The following is a 14,320-nucleotide window of genomic DNA, read 5'->3' on the forward strand; positions in this document are numbered from 1 at the left end:
GCACCTTAAAAACATATCCAAAATACGCCCTTATCTTACACAAGACACTGCAAAAACTGTAATCCATGCACTCATCATCTCCCGCATTGATTATTGTAATAGTCTCCTTACTGGTCTTCCCAAACATAGGCTATCACCACTTCAATCCATTTTAAATGCAGCTGCGAGGCTAATCTTCCTCGCCAGACGTTCTTCATCTGCTGATCCGCTCAGTCAGTCCCTCCATTGGTTACCGGTTTTCTACCGTGTCAAATATAAAATACTTTTACTTACATACAAGGCTATTAACCAAACTGCACCATCATACATCTCCTCACTCATATCAAAATATCTCCCTACCAGACCTCTCCGCTCTGCACAAGATCTGCGTCTCTCATCCACATGTATTACCTGTTCCCACTCAAAATTACAGGACTTTACCCGGGCTTCACCCACTCTGTGGAATGCCCTCCCACGCACAATAAGACTCTCCTTTAGTCTCCAAACCTTTAAACGTTCTCTGAAAACTCATCTCTTCAGACAGGCCTACCAAATTTCAGACCCACACACATAACCTTAACAGCTTCCCTATCAAGTTACATCCCCTCTGTACAGTCCACATAAACTCACATTTTGTCTTCCAACATTGCTGGGTGATCATATCGTATACAACCCACTAAGAACCTAGCAACCATTATGTAACAGGTAGCATCTATCCTTGTGTATCAAATTCAATGCCTATTTCCCTATAGATTGTAAGCTTGCGAGCAGGGCCTTCCAACCTCTGTCTGTCTGTCTTTGCCCAGTTTTGTTCTATAATTGTTGTTCTAATTGTAAAGCGCAACGGAATATGCTGCGCTATATAAGAAACTGCTAATAGACAAATAATAAATAATTAACTATCAATGAGTGCAGCGTTAAAACACCCTTAAATCAGGCAATGGCAAGTCATGCTGGGAATTGTAGTTCAACAGGCAAGCCAGCGGATGCTGATCTAGGATGCAGACTACAGCTCACACACCTACAGTCACCGTTACACTTTCATGATATTTTACTGTCACCAAGAGTCAAGATTATGGAAGAGGCTCTATGTGCCGTACCCAGCCTATGGCCGTGTCCGACCGGCGCTGCCGTGACGGAAACCGGGGGCTGTATACGATACGGTAGCGTTTAAATTACCTTCGTGGAGAGGACCATAGACACAACCTATACGATATTAAACAGAGACTGCAGTCTTGTTGAAAGTTCTCAATTCTACTTCCGGTCCCTTCTCCGCACAGCACACCGGTCCGCCAGGAAGCGCCATTCAGTGAAGGTATCCGCAGCCTATCATAGAGTGGTGAGTGAGATGAAGGGTTGGGCCTTTCTTGGTAGCAGATGATAGAGTACAAGTCGGGTCTTCCAGAGACAAGAGGTGGTTATTAGCAGCACTAGTCTCCGTTACAATACAGCAGTACATTACATGCGATGGTTGTTAGGTGGATGCAATTGTGGTCTGTTGTTCTAGTTGTTGTATCGGTTATATTAATACATTTTATAGGGACGCTTTCAATATTAAGTCAAATGGCACTTTGGTTGGTAGCGATTGTATTTTTCCTGTCTTGTCGCAGGGACTTGTGCTTACCCTGTGCTTATCTGCCATCCACTGCGAGCCTGCTGCAGTTGGGAAAAACTTCACAAACTGCTATTACGTTCTGGTTGCATTACGTTCTCTTATGTTTGCCTGGGGCTGGTTTACTTCTCAGTGCTCCAATTTACACCCTCAGTCCAACAACATGCTGGTAGGTTAATGTTTGAGTGATAGCTAATTAGGGGATGATTCAGATGTGCACATAATGTGGCCACATTGTGGGTAATTCCAAGTTGATCGCAGCAGGATATTTTTTAGCAGTTGGCCAAAACCATGTGCACTGCAGGGGAGGCAGATATAACATGTGCAGAGAGAGTTAGATTTGGGTGTGGTGAGTTCAATCTGCAATCTAAATTGCAGTGTAAAAATAAAGCAGCCAGTATTTACCCTGCACAGAAACAAAATAACCCACCCAAATCTAACTCTCTGCACATGTTATATCTGCCTCCCCTGCAGTGCACATGGTTTTGCCCAACTGCTAAAAAAATTTCCTGCTGCGATCAACTTGGAATTACCCCCATTGTGTGCACGAAGTAAATGCAGCATTTTGCCTGTATCCGGAGTTGCACGTGTCTATGCAGTCACACCGCCTCCATCCATCCATTAGCAGAAGTAGCTATCATTATAAGTGCATTTGTAGCAGCCACCTCATCCCCCTAACTCACTGGAAAAACCAGCGCCAAAATAGCCTTACAGTCTGCTGCATGGTGATTCCAGCACATTATATTAGCTCTAATATTCCTTTTCAATGTAAATTTAATAATGTTCTCCAAAATTGTAGCAAATATGTAACTCCTGCTATTGACTGCTCTTCTGTTGCCTTGAGAAAGCTGTTGTCTTAAGGGCCATATACACTTTCCGAGAAAATTAGCAACGTCGCTCATTTTCTCGGCAAGTGTGTATGCTGCCAGCGACGGTCGATGCGTGGCGGCCCCATGGGTTGGGAACGATCGTCGCTGTTGGCAGTGCATGCATGCTCTATCTGGACCGGCGTCCAGGAGCTGCATGCACGGCTGGCGTTTGCGTGACGTCATTCAGCAATATGAACGGTCATATCGCTCAGTGTGTATGGGTGGTCGCCTACCGTCCTGCCCGGGAAACACTAGACGATGTCGCTCATAGAGTGACGTCATCTAGTGTGTATGGGGCCTAATTCATATTTGATCACAGCAGCAACTTTGTTAGCTGATGGGCAAAACCATGTGCACTGCAGGTGGGGCAGATATAACATTTGTAGAGAGAGTTAGATTTGGGTGGGTTATTTTGTTTCTGTGCAGGGTACTGGCTGCTTTATTTTGACACTGCAATTTAGATTTCAGTTTGAACACACCCCACCCAAATCTAACTCTCTCTGCACATGTTATATCTGCCCCCCCTACAGTGCACATGGGTGGTCATTCCGTGTTGTTCGCTCGCTAGCAGTTTTTAGCAGCCGTGCAAACGCTATGCCGCCTCCCACTGGGAGTGTATATTAGCTTAGCAGAAGTGCGAACGAAAGGATCGCAGAGCGGCTACAAAATAATTTTATGCAGTTTCAGAGTAGCTTCAGACCTACTCAGCGTTTGCGATCACTTCAGACTATTCAGTTCCTGTTTTGACATCACGAACACGCCCTGCGTTCAACCAGCCACGCCTGCATTTTTCCTGGCACGCCTGCGTTTCTCCGAACACTCCCTAAAAACGATCAGTTGACACCCAGAAACGCCCTCTTCCTGTCAATCACTCTGCGGCCAGCAGTGCGACTGAAAAGCTTCGCTAGACCTTGTGTGAAACTACATCGTTTTTTGTAATAGTACGACGCGCGTGCGCATTGCGCCGCAGTGCCAATTTTTTGCCTGATCGCTGCGCAGCGAACGAAAGCAGCTAGCGATCAACTCGAAATGACCCCCATGGTTTTGCCCAACTGCTAACAAATTTGCTGCTGCAATCAGATCTGAATTACCCCCATGGACCTTTAGGGATAATTTAGTAAGGATTGCTAATTAGCAGAATTTGCAATCCTTTTGTTTGCAGAAATTGCAAACAAATCCTTTTGTTCACAGACATTGCGATGTGAAGGGGGGGGATGCAGCAGTCGGCATGCTGTGGAGCTTTGCCTTGCAATGGACGCCCCCCCCCCCCCCCCCAGCATGCTGACCGCCACTCTCCCCCCCCCCCCCCCCACCCCACCGATGAAGCAGAAATTGCATTCGCGTCGCAATTTCTGCTTCATCATAGAATTTGTGCTTGCCTGCTGCCGGCGCAGCATAGCTGTGCCCGCAGGAGGCCTGCCGCCATGTTTGTTGACATCACACAGCTGCCACGATCACGCCCACGCAACACCCCCCGTTTCCAAAACGCCACCCCCGTTAGCTGGCCTTCGCCTCGCTCCGTCTAGGAAACTGATCGTTGCCGCCCTGCCCTACGACCGCCTCTGCCTGTCAATCAGGCAGAGGCGGTCGTGGGGCGGGATGGCCCCCCGCAGAAAATGCGTGCGCAGGACTGGCATTGCACATGCGCCCGCATCTTTTTTGTAATTTTTGCGGTTGAATCGCGTTTTGTGATCCAACCTGAATTAGGCCCTTAGTTTTTAGAAAATTATTAAATATATTGAATGTGCAAATAATTGAAAACGATAATGGGCCGGATGTAATGGCTTGCGAGACGGCCGGGGCTCCAGACACCGGCTGAATTGGTACGTTTTTTTAAAGCAGCAAACGTTTACAAGGCAAAACCAACCAGGTTTTGCCTTGTAAACGTTTGCTGCTTTAAAAAAACGTACCAATTCGGCCGGAGTCTGGAGCTCCGGCCGCCTCACAAGCCATTACATCCAACCCAATATATGTCATGTCCGCACATAAAACTGACGTGCTGCGCACTGAGCCAGACTAAATGTGCACTTGTTGCCTAGCATCAATAGAATAAGAAATGAACACTGGAGAATGTCGGTAGTAAAGGGTTACGGTCGTTGGGTCGACCCAACTTAGGTCGATACTCAGGTTGACTACTGAAGGTCGTATTTTTCCAAAGAGGTAACTATATTAGGGACGCAGACATGTGATGGGGTGACCCTGTCAGCACCACCAATAACTGACTGGGTGAAAGTTTGAATAATATTGTGATTCATATCAAAGTAAGATTGGATAACTCTGTGTCCCAGACACAGACGTAGACATGGATACTGATTCCTATGTCGACCATAATGTTTCCTGATTAGATCCAATATTGACAAAGAGCATTCAGTACATGATTGTAAATATTAAGGACGTATTAACGTCACTGAGGACCCTTCTGTTCCTGCAAAGGGGTCTGTGTATGTAGGTATGTGTGTGTGTATATAAATATATAATATATATAAAAGCTGTGGTAATGTTCCTCCATCTCATGGCTCTGTTTCAGAAAGTCTGGGTCAGCCCGGACAAGATGTTTCAAATCCTCAAGTGGATTCCGGTTGTTTATTCCTTTCCTGCCGCGGACAGAATAAAGTGAGAGTCACCCCCTGTTCTGCACGGGGCCCTGTCACAAATCCAGCGGATCGTATGCAGGAAGCTACGTTATATTCTAGTTATGTAACCACGGGTACGTTACTTAGGCTACCAGTACAAGCACATGGTGAGTAGTAATATTCAAAAGAAAATGGTCGGATACCTTGTCATCCTATATGGTTACCCTGGAGAGAGATACTCCTTACGTTGGGTCATATCAAGGACGCTGCAGCATACTTGCGTGAGACTGCAAGGGATATAGGACTCTTGGGTTAAAAAAAACGGGCCAATTCCATGGCGGTCTTGGCTAGGAGGGCGTTGTCGATTTACCAATGGAATGTTGCGGCTGACTCCAAGAAGAAATGAAGTCTCTACCCTATGACGGTGAAGCCTGTTTTGGTGACGGCCTAGTTAATTTGATCTCGGAAGCTGCCGCAGGTAAGTCAACCTTCTTGGCTTATGTTCCCTCACATCGGAGGAAGACGCATCATTATCGGATGCCGTAATTTCAGCCCAATAGATACACAAGAAGTTAAGATTCCCCTTTCTTTGCAGGTAGGGGAAGGAGAAGAGAGAAGAGGGCCAAGCCTCTTCAGCATCACAGGAGCAGAAATCATCCTCTGCTTCTGCCGAATCCACCCCATGATACTGGAGCTTTCTTGCGGGAGCCCACACCGGTGGGGGCACGTCTAAAACTCTTCAGTCAGTCCTTGATTCGTCTGGACCTGGACCCGTAGGTTTTACTAATAGTGTCCCAAGGGTACAAACTGGAGTTTCAAGACTTTCCCCCTCACCGATTTTTTAAAATTGGCATTACCAGTTCTCCGGACAGAGGTAGTATGCGACGCAAAACGAAAGTTGTGTCAGACTCAGGTCAGTATCCTGGTCCCCCCCGTCACAACAGGGAGAAGACTTTTATTCAAGCCTCTTCGTGGTCCTGAAGCCGGACGGCTCGGCTAGACCAATCCTAAATCTGAAATCCCTCAATTTCTACCTAAAGAAATTAAATTCCATGATGGAATCTCTCAGGGCAGTGATCTCCAGTCTGGAGGAAGGAGATTTCTTGGTTTCGATAGACATAAAGGATGCTTTCTTACTTGTTCCCATTTCTTCCGCATCAAGCTTACCTGAGATTTGCAATTTCGGATTGTCATTACCAATTTCAGATGTTGCCGTTTGGTCTGTCCACGGCTCCGAGGATTTTCACCAGGGTGATGGCGGAGATGATGGTTCTCCTTCGCAAGCAAGGAGTCATAATTATATCGTACTTGGACGATCTCCTGATAAAGGCGAGATCCAGGGACCAGTTGGTGCAAAACTTTGCACTCTCCTTGACAATTTTTCAACAACATGGTTGGCTCCTGAACTTGCCAACATCACAGTTGGTCCCAACGACGCGGTTGTCGTTTTTGGGAATGATACTGGACACAGATCTACAGAGGGTTTTTCTTCCAGGGGAAAAAAGCTCTGGGGATCCAGACTCTGGTCAAGCAAATTATGAAACCAGCAAGAATGTCAATACATCAATGCATTCGGTTGCTGGGGAAGTTGGTTGTTCCATGCCAGAATGTTCCAGTGGGACCTGTTGGACAAGTGGTCCAGATCCCACCTACACAGGCACCGGAAGATAATCCTGTCTTCCAAGACCAGATTCGCACTCCTGTGGTAGCTGCACAACTCTCACCTCCTAGAGGGGCGCAGGTTCGGGATCCAGGACTGGATCCTAGTGACCACGGATGCAAGCCTCCGAGGCTGGGGAGCAGTCACACAGGGGGAAACCTTCCAGGGAAAATGGTCAAGTCAGGAAACTTGTCTCCACATAAACGTTCTGGAGTTAAGGGCCATTTACAACAGCCTTCTACAAGCGGAACATCTTCTTCGAGATCTGGCCGTACTGATCTAGTCGGACAATGTACCAGCAGTAGCGTACATAAGCCATCAGGGCGGTACGAAAAGCAGAGAGGTGATGGCAGAAGCCACAAAGATTCTCCGCTGGGCGGAAATGCATACAAACACTCTGTCAGCGATCTTCATTCCGGGAGTGGACAACTGGGAAGCAGACTTCCTCAGCAGACACAATCTCCATCCAGGAGAGTGGGACCTCCACCAAGAAGTCTTCATAGAGGTGACAAGTCGTCTGGGAGTTCCTCAAATAGACATGATGGCGTCTCGCCTCAACAAGAAACTTCAGAGATATTGTTCCAGGTCGAGGGACCCTCAAGCAATAGCAGTGGACGCACTGGTGACACCATGGTTGTTTCAGTCGGTGTACGTGTTCCCTCCGCTTCCACTCATTCCAAAGGTGCTAAAGATCATAAGAAGAACAAAGGTTCAGGCGATCCTCATTGTTTCCGGACTGGTCAAGGAGGGCTTGGTATCCAGATCTTCAGGAATTACTCATAAGAGATCCCTGGCCTTTTCCTCTAAGAGAGGATCTTTTACCACAGGGGCTGTGCGTATATCACGACTTACCGCGGCTACGTTTGACGGCTTGGCGGTTGAACGCCGGATCCTAGCCCTAAAGGGTATTCCCAGTGAAGTCATTCCCACACTACTTCAGGCTAGAAACGGAGTAACGTCTAAACATTATCGCCGTATTTGGAGAAAATATGTGTCTTGGTATGAATCCAAGAAGGCTCCTACGGAAGAATTTCAGCTAGGGCGTTTCCTCCATTTCCTGCAAGCAGGTGTGGATGCGGGCCTAAAGTTTATTTTAGTTAAAGTACAAATTTCGGCCTTATCGGTTTTCTTTCAAAAACAATTGGCCTCCCTTCCGGAAGTTCAGACTTTCGTGAAAGAAGTTTTGCACATCCAACCTCCATTTGTGCCCCCAGTGGCACCATGGGATCTTACCGTGGTATTGCATTTCCTTCAGTTACATTGGTTTGAACCTTTACAGAATGTAGAGTTGAAATTTCTCACTTGGAAAGTGGTCATGCTATTGGCGGGTGTCTGAGTTGGCTGCTTTGTCTCAGAAGAGTCCTTATTTATTCTTCCGTGAAGATAGAGCGGAGTTGAGGACTTGTCAACAATTTCTGCCGAAGGTGGTTTCATCGTTCCACATGAACCAGCCTATTGTGGTACCGGTGGCTACTGATGCCTTCGCGGAGTCAAAATCTCTCGATGTTGTTAGGGCCTCAAAGATTTATGTCGCCAGAATGGCTCAACTTAGGAAAACGGAAGCTCTGTTTGTCCTGTATGCTGCCAACAAGATTGGGACGCCTGCTTCCAAGTAGACTATTGCGCGCTGGATCTGTAATACGATTCAACATGCTCATTCTACGGCTGGATTGCCGTTACCGAAATCAGTGAAGGCCCACCCAGAAAGGTGGGCTCATCCTGGGCGGCGGCCCGGGGGGTCTCAGCATTACAACTCTGCCGAGCAGCTACTTGGTCAGGTTCAAACACTTTTGCAAATTTTACAAGTTTGATACCCTGGCTGATGAGGACCTCATGTTTGGTCAATCGGTGCTGCAGAGTCATCCGCACTCTCCCGCCCGTTCTAGAGTTTTGGCATAAACCCCATGGTTCTTGAAGTGTCCCCAGCATCCTCTAGGACGTATGAGAAAATAGGATTCTAATACCTACCGGTAAATCCTTTTCTCTTAGTCCGTAGAGGATGCTGGGTGCCCGTCCCTGTGCGGACTCTATCTGCAGTTGTTAGTTATGTTTTCACACGGGTTGTGTTACGTTATGGTCAGCCTGTTACTGACGTTGTTCATGCCGTTGACTGGAGTTTTCTGTTAAATGCCATGTTGGACGGCGTGTTTGAGGTGTGAGTTGGTATATGTCCCACCTTAGTTAACAATAAATCCTTTCCTCGATATGTCCGTCTCCCTGGGCACAGTTCCTATAACTGGAGTCTGGAGGAGGGGCATAGAGGGAGGAGCCAGTTCACACCCCTTTCAAAGTCTTAAAGTGCCCATGTCTCCTGCGGATCCCGTCTATACCCCATGGTTCTTGAAGTGTCCCCAGCATCCTCTATGGACTAAGAGAAAGGATTTACCGGTAGGTATTAAAATCCTATTTTTTTTTTATCTATAACATAAGATCGACACAAGACAATGGTTGAATTTTAATAATTATATACAGGTTGAGTATCCCTTATCCAAAATTCAAAATCACACGTTTGGTTCCCCTACTGAGATAATGACAATATATATATAATATATATATATATATATATATATATATATATATATATATATATATATATATATATATATATATATATATATAATACACACATAATATAGAATATATATTATGTCATTGTTTCAGTAGGGCACCCAAAATTCTGTCATTTTGAATTTTGGATAAGGGATACTCAACCTGTATTACACACATTTTAATCTCTTTATTTCACTATCTTTTATTTTATATTTCAACATTTTAACAGACATAATAAAATTGTGAAACATTTTACAGCATATCAATGAAGTATTACTTTTAATATATTTGCTATTAGTTCCAGTGCACCATTGAAATTACTTAAGGCCCATACACACTAGAAGACTTGAAAAATGTGGAAAATGAACAATGTGGAAGATGTGCAATTTCCTTTGAACTCCCTGACAAATGAGACTGAGTGTACACACTGAGCTTTTTTACAATCTTAACAACGAACCATCTGCTCTGCTGGGATTGAGGGGATTTAGCTGCATGCATGGAAGACATGCCCACCGCTTCAAACGACCATGGGAGCGTGCATCGTTCGCTGTTTACACACTAGAACGATCTGATCGTTCACAACCGTCGTTATCGCTCATATCTATGGAAAATATCTTCTAGTGTGTATGGGCCTTTACTTTTTCTCGAGATTGTGATGTCTTCTGTAGAAATGCCAGTTTGGATTTTGGTATAGAGGTCCATGCCAACATAATCGGGAACATTTTATATCATGCATTGGACACAGACTCACAGCAATGAAGGTTTCCTCCTGTCCATGGGCACTAAAAATAGGCATTTGACAGAATTTCATGGAGCAACAGCTTAAAGATTGAGGATGGGCGAAGGCATGCTGATTTTTTGTACTCTGCAGTAACCAATTGGATCATATAAAAATAAATGTTCTTTATTTCACGAGGCTGAGGTTAACTTCTTATTTGGCCAGATTTTTATTCACTTCTTATTCGAGCTCCAGTTTCTCATTTAACAGTGTATAAACAAAAATCATATCTCTTACACGAATTTGCATTGTATTTGACCTGTGCCAACAAACTTTTGGGCATGAAATAGGCTAGCAAAGTGGGCATATGTACTAATTTTATTGACTTGAATAAGTATTGCAAGGGTTAAATGGACTTGGCAACAAATTTGACATCTGAAACCAACAGAGGGTGGTCAATTATACATGACCCACTTGAATTTTGCCTGGCCCAACAAGCTTTTGGGCATGAAATAGACTGGTAAATTGAGCATATGCGCGTTGATTTTAATTAGTAGCTGTAGTTATGCAAGGGTTAAATATTCTTGGGCCACAAATTTGATAGCTGATACCAAAAGAGGATGGTCACTTACATATGCCCTACTGTTTTGGTCATGAAATAGGCTGGAAAAGTAGGCACATGTACTATTGATTTGAATAACTGTAATTTTGCAAGGGTTAAATAATCTTGAGCCACAAATTTGACACTTGAAACCAAAAGAGGTGATTATTTACATTTGACCCATTTGTTTTTTGCCTAGCCCAACAAGGCATGAAATAAGCTGGCAAAGTGGGCACATGTACTAAAATGATTTTAATAGCTGTAGTTTTGCAAGGGTTAAATAGTCTTTGGTCCAATTGGACACGTGAAACCAACAGAGGGTGGTCACTTATTTTAATGCGCTTGTATTTTGCCTGGCCCATCGCAGTTTTGGGCTTGAAATAGGCTGGCAAAGTGGGCATAGGCACCATATTTTACCATTTTGAACAAGTAGCTGGTAGTTTTGCATGGGTTAAATAGTCTTGGGCCACAAATTTGACCTCTGAATCAAACAGAGGCTGGTCAACTGGCATCACTTTAGGTTTAATACATAAACTTCCATCAGTGCCTGGTTTCCCAACAACCCAATGATTCCACACAACCAAACGGTTAGTTTGTTTGCTATTGTAACCCTTGGTTACGTATACTAATAATGTGCTATACACTACTAAACTATTGACATTCAGTGCCTCCACCCAAGCTTAACTCTAGATGTTATATATTATTTTTTTAATATTAGGCTGGCTTGGGGCAGCTAGTAATATTTCTATTTAATAGATATTAACACCCAGCTAATATTAACACCCTACACACTGCTTTCTTGTGTCTAAACAAAAGTAACAATTTTAATAGTGATGGTAGTTTAATATCACAAAGATTGTAATATGACAAGAAAATAAATTTTGTAAGTCGCACGTTCCCTTCTAATCCTACCCTCAAGGCCTATACAGTTTTACCTGCATGCAATACAAAAAATTACCTTTTGGTAGCTACCGAATATTGCCTAGGCAGATATATAAAAAATATTCCTAGGTGTACACCTGGATTGCAATACTAAATGTTATGCATAACATACTTCACATATACATCAGGGTTGGGTTACTATTCAGTAATTTTACAAAACTGTATTCAATTCTTAATATCTCACATATATATATATATATATATATATATATATGTATTATTACAAGGGCATATCCTTTGTTGCTGTTCAATAAATCAGTTTGTGTGCTGAACTCCTTCCAATCTCGTTTTAGAGATAAATATGTTAATTGAATTTTCATATATTCTCATAGAACATGTTATTCTGACTTGGTGGATTCCACAGGGTAAATTATTCTTACCTAGCCAAACAGTATCTGTATCAGTTTTGTTTCCTTTACTACTGTATCCAATATATGGAAAGTCTGGCAGTGCTCCCAGAATATATAGTTACTTTGTTGAGCCAAACAGCACTGATACAATTTATGTGTCTTTTAAAGTTACCAAAGTATTGTTGAGCTTGCCTGACAGTGTACTCCAGATGTCTTTCTTATAGGCATACTATACTTGGAAAATCACTCCTTATATTGTAACTGGATAGGGTGGCTCGTTGTATTGAAGATGTTTGTGTATTAGGCTAAAAACTTTCTTGGTACTAGTGCTCTATAGTCCTTACATGCAGCTCATTAAATGTCAAAGTTCAAGATGAGCTAGTGGTATATTTTAGCTTAAGTGTCTGTGAATACTGCAGGTGAATGCAAATTATAGTTCTCACCCGTCCACGAATATCTGAACTCACAGCTTCCTCTGAAACGGTTTTACGATGCTCTGAGCTGGTATTGCTGACACTGTCTCTCCCTCAACTCTGTCCTCAGTAGCTTGGTCCCAACTACACCTGGCTCTCCCTCTCTCTCTGGCGCTGTAGGGTGATCGGCTGAACTTCTGCTGCCTTGACCCGGTTGGGTTCAGGATGGCGTTAACACCGAATGGCCCTCTCCGCTTTGCCTGCCACTGATGTATACAGCGAATAGTTGTGGCAGACAGAGATACTGTGGTGTACCTGGCTCTTAGTACCTAGCTTGCTGCCTCATAAACTTTCCCCACAGTCCACTCTATGTTTACAGCAAGTGAAGTGGCTGTGAGTGTAGTCATGAGCATCGCTATAGTACCTATAGGCATGCATAGGATGTAGCTGCATTAGTCTCCCTGCCGCTCACTGGATGTTTACAGCGAGAATGAGTGGCAGCCAGGGAAACCTCAGCACCACTACCCAATGCGCCTGTACCCAGGATTTTGCTCAGGTGCTGGCCACAGTCCCACTGCTCATCCACTGCCCAATGTACAGCTCTTATCGGCAGGGATAGCAAGTAGGAACAGCGCACTGACCGAGGGATCTGCAGACTGCCGGTCAGCGCTGAGGAGCCCTCTTTTATCTCTCTCCCTTCCCAGGCTCGTGCTGACCGGCATATCCCCATTGGTGGCCTCTCATCCCCGGCGCCAATCAGCGCGTCTCCCCGTCTCCAGCGGCTCGCGGTTAGTACAGCGAGCGCGTGAGCTTCTGCTTCCCGCCCGGCAGACTGTTACTACCGTGGCGCATGAAGCAGATGGGTGTCTCGAGGCACTGTTCTTGCCGCCCTTGCAGGCTATCTCCATTCAGCTTGGAGCGGCAAGCAGGGACTTAGCTTATGACAGACTTCGGCTGTAAGTCTGTCAGACCAGCTGTCCAGTGCTCTAAACCCACATGTCAACTACTACCAACATTGGACATACATATATATTATAACAACATAAATGAATTTCACTTACATTAAATTTTATATTATATATTTTTTTATATTATAGGTGCTATATAAATATTTATATATTTATTTATTTATTACATGGCTACACTATGTACAGCAATGGGAAAAAACTAACTAAAAAATGTACTGCAACATAGACTAATGTGCTGTTGGAATGCTATTCAAGTGTTTAAAACGGGAGGCACTCTATATCCCAGTGCTCTGCATACCGGCGCTGGGATCCCGACAATTGTTCTCCCTCTTGGGGTGTCCACGACAACCCTGGAGGCAGAATAAATAGTCTGGTGATCGTAGCTCGCCACCATGCCAGCAAGGGGCTCTTTTGCGCTCGCCCTACTGCTGGTATTCTGGCGGTCGAGATCCCGCCGCCAGTATGCTGGGCGCCGGTACTTCATAGTACACCCGTTTAAAACAAAACAAAAAACAATGGTCAAACTCGCTGTATCTTAATACAAGCTAGCAGAAACACTACGTAACTTAATACAAGCTAGAGCCCATTTTGATTGTCAGCAGTGATGGACTTTAAAGCAGGGATTCTGTCAATATGAAAATCTTGCATTAAAAACATTGTAATCCCAAGTTTTGCGGTCCATTTAAGGGAAAAATATGACGCACATTTGAAACTAACCAGGCTTGTTAAATAGGAAAAACAAAACAGATTTTAGTATTTTAGATTGCGAATTACTGGGTCACTCCCAAGTCCGCACAGAGGATTCCCTGAGGATGTTCGTATGGTGCTGAAAAGTTGGCTTTTGTAGACCTACTGCAGCCAAGTCTGTCATAGCGGGTTCCCCTTTCACAATCCCAATTTACTTCTGCTGCTGGGCCAGAAACTGATCACCTTATTGGTAAAAGGAGATTTATGGTAGACTTACCATAGTTAAATCTCTTTCTGCGAGGTACACTGGATTTCACAGGGAATAACATCAGGGTGTAGAGTTGGATCTTGATCCGAGGCACCAACAGGCTAAAGCTTTGATTGTTCCCAGGATGCAT

The 14,320-nt window shown here is 44.4% G+C and overlaps 1 protein-coding gene and 1 long non-coding RNA gene across 7 annotated transcripts in view; one reads left to right on the plus strand and one right to left on the minus strand.

Annotated features, from left to right (window-relative positions):
- THOC5 (THO complex subunit 5) overlaps window positions 1–1,815 on the minus strand; it is a 170,364-nt gene extending 168,549 nt beyond the window's left edge. For 4 of the 6 annotated variants that reach the window (XM_063913352.1, XM_063913346.1, XM_063913349.1 and 1 more), the window contains exon 1: window positions 1,159–1,597. The gene's annotated coding sequence lies outside the window, so the exon portion shown is untranslated. The other 2 variants (XM_063913351.1, XM_063913350.1) reach the window with 2 other exon arrangements.
- Window positions 1,351–10,159, plus strand: LOC134889123 (uncharacterized). The gene is made up of 2 exons (XR_010171213.1): window positions 1,351–1,393; window positions 9,542–10,159. It is a non-coding gene; the product is annotated as an uncharacterized LOC134889123 (long non-coding RNA).
- The last annotated feature ends 4,161 nt before the right edge of the window (window positions 10,160–14,320 follow it).

The sequence above is a fragment of the Pseudophryne corroboree genome, chromosome 1, assembly GCF_028390025.1.
Source record: "Pseudophryne corroboree isolate aPseCor3 chromosome 1, aPseCor3.hap2, whole genome shotgun sequence".
Lineage (NCBI taxonomy): Eukaryota > Metazoa > Chordata > Amphibia > Anura > Myobatrachidae > Pseudophryne > Pseudophryne corroboree.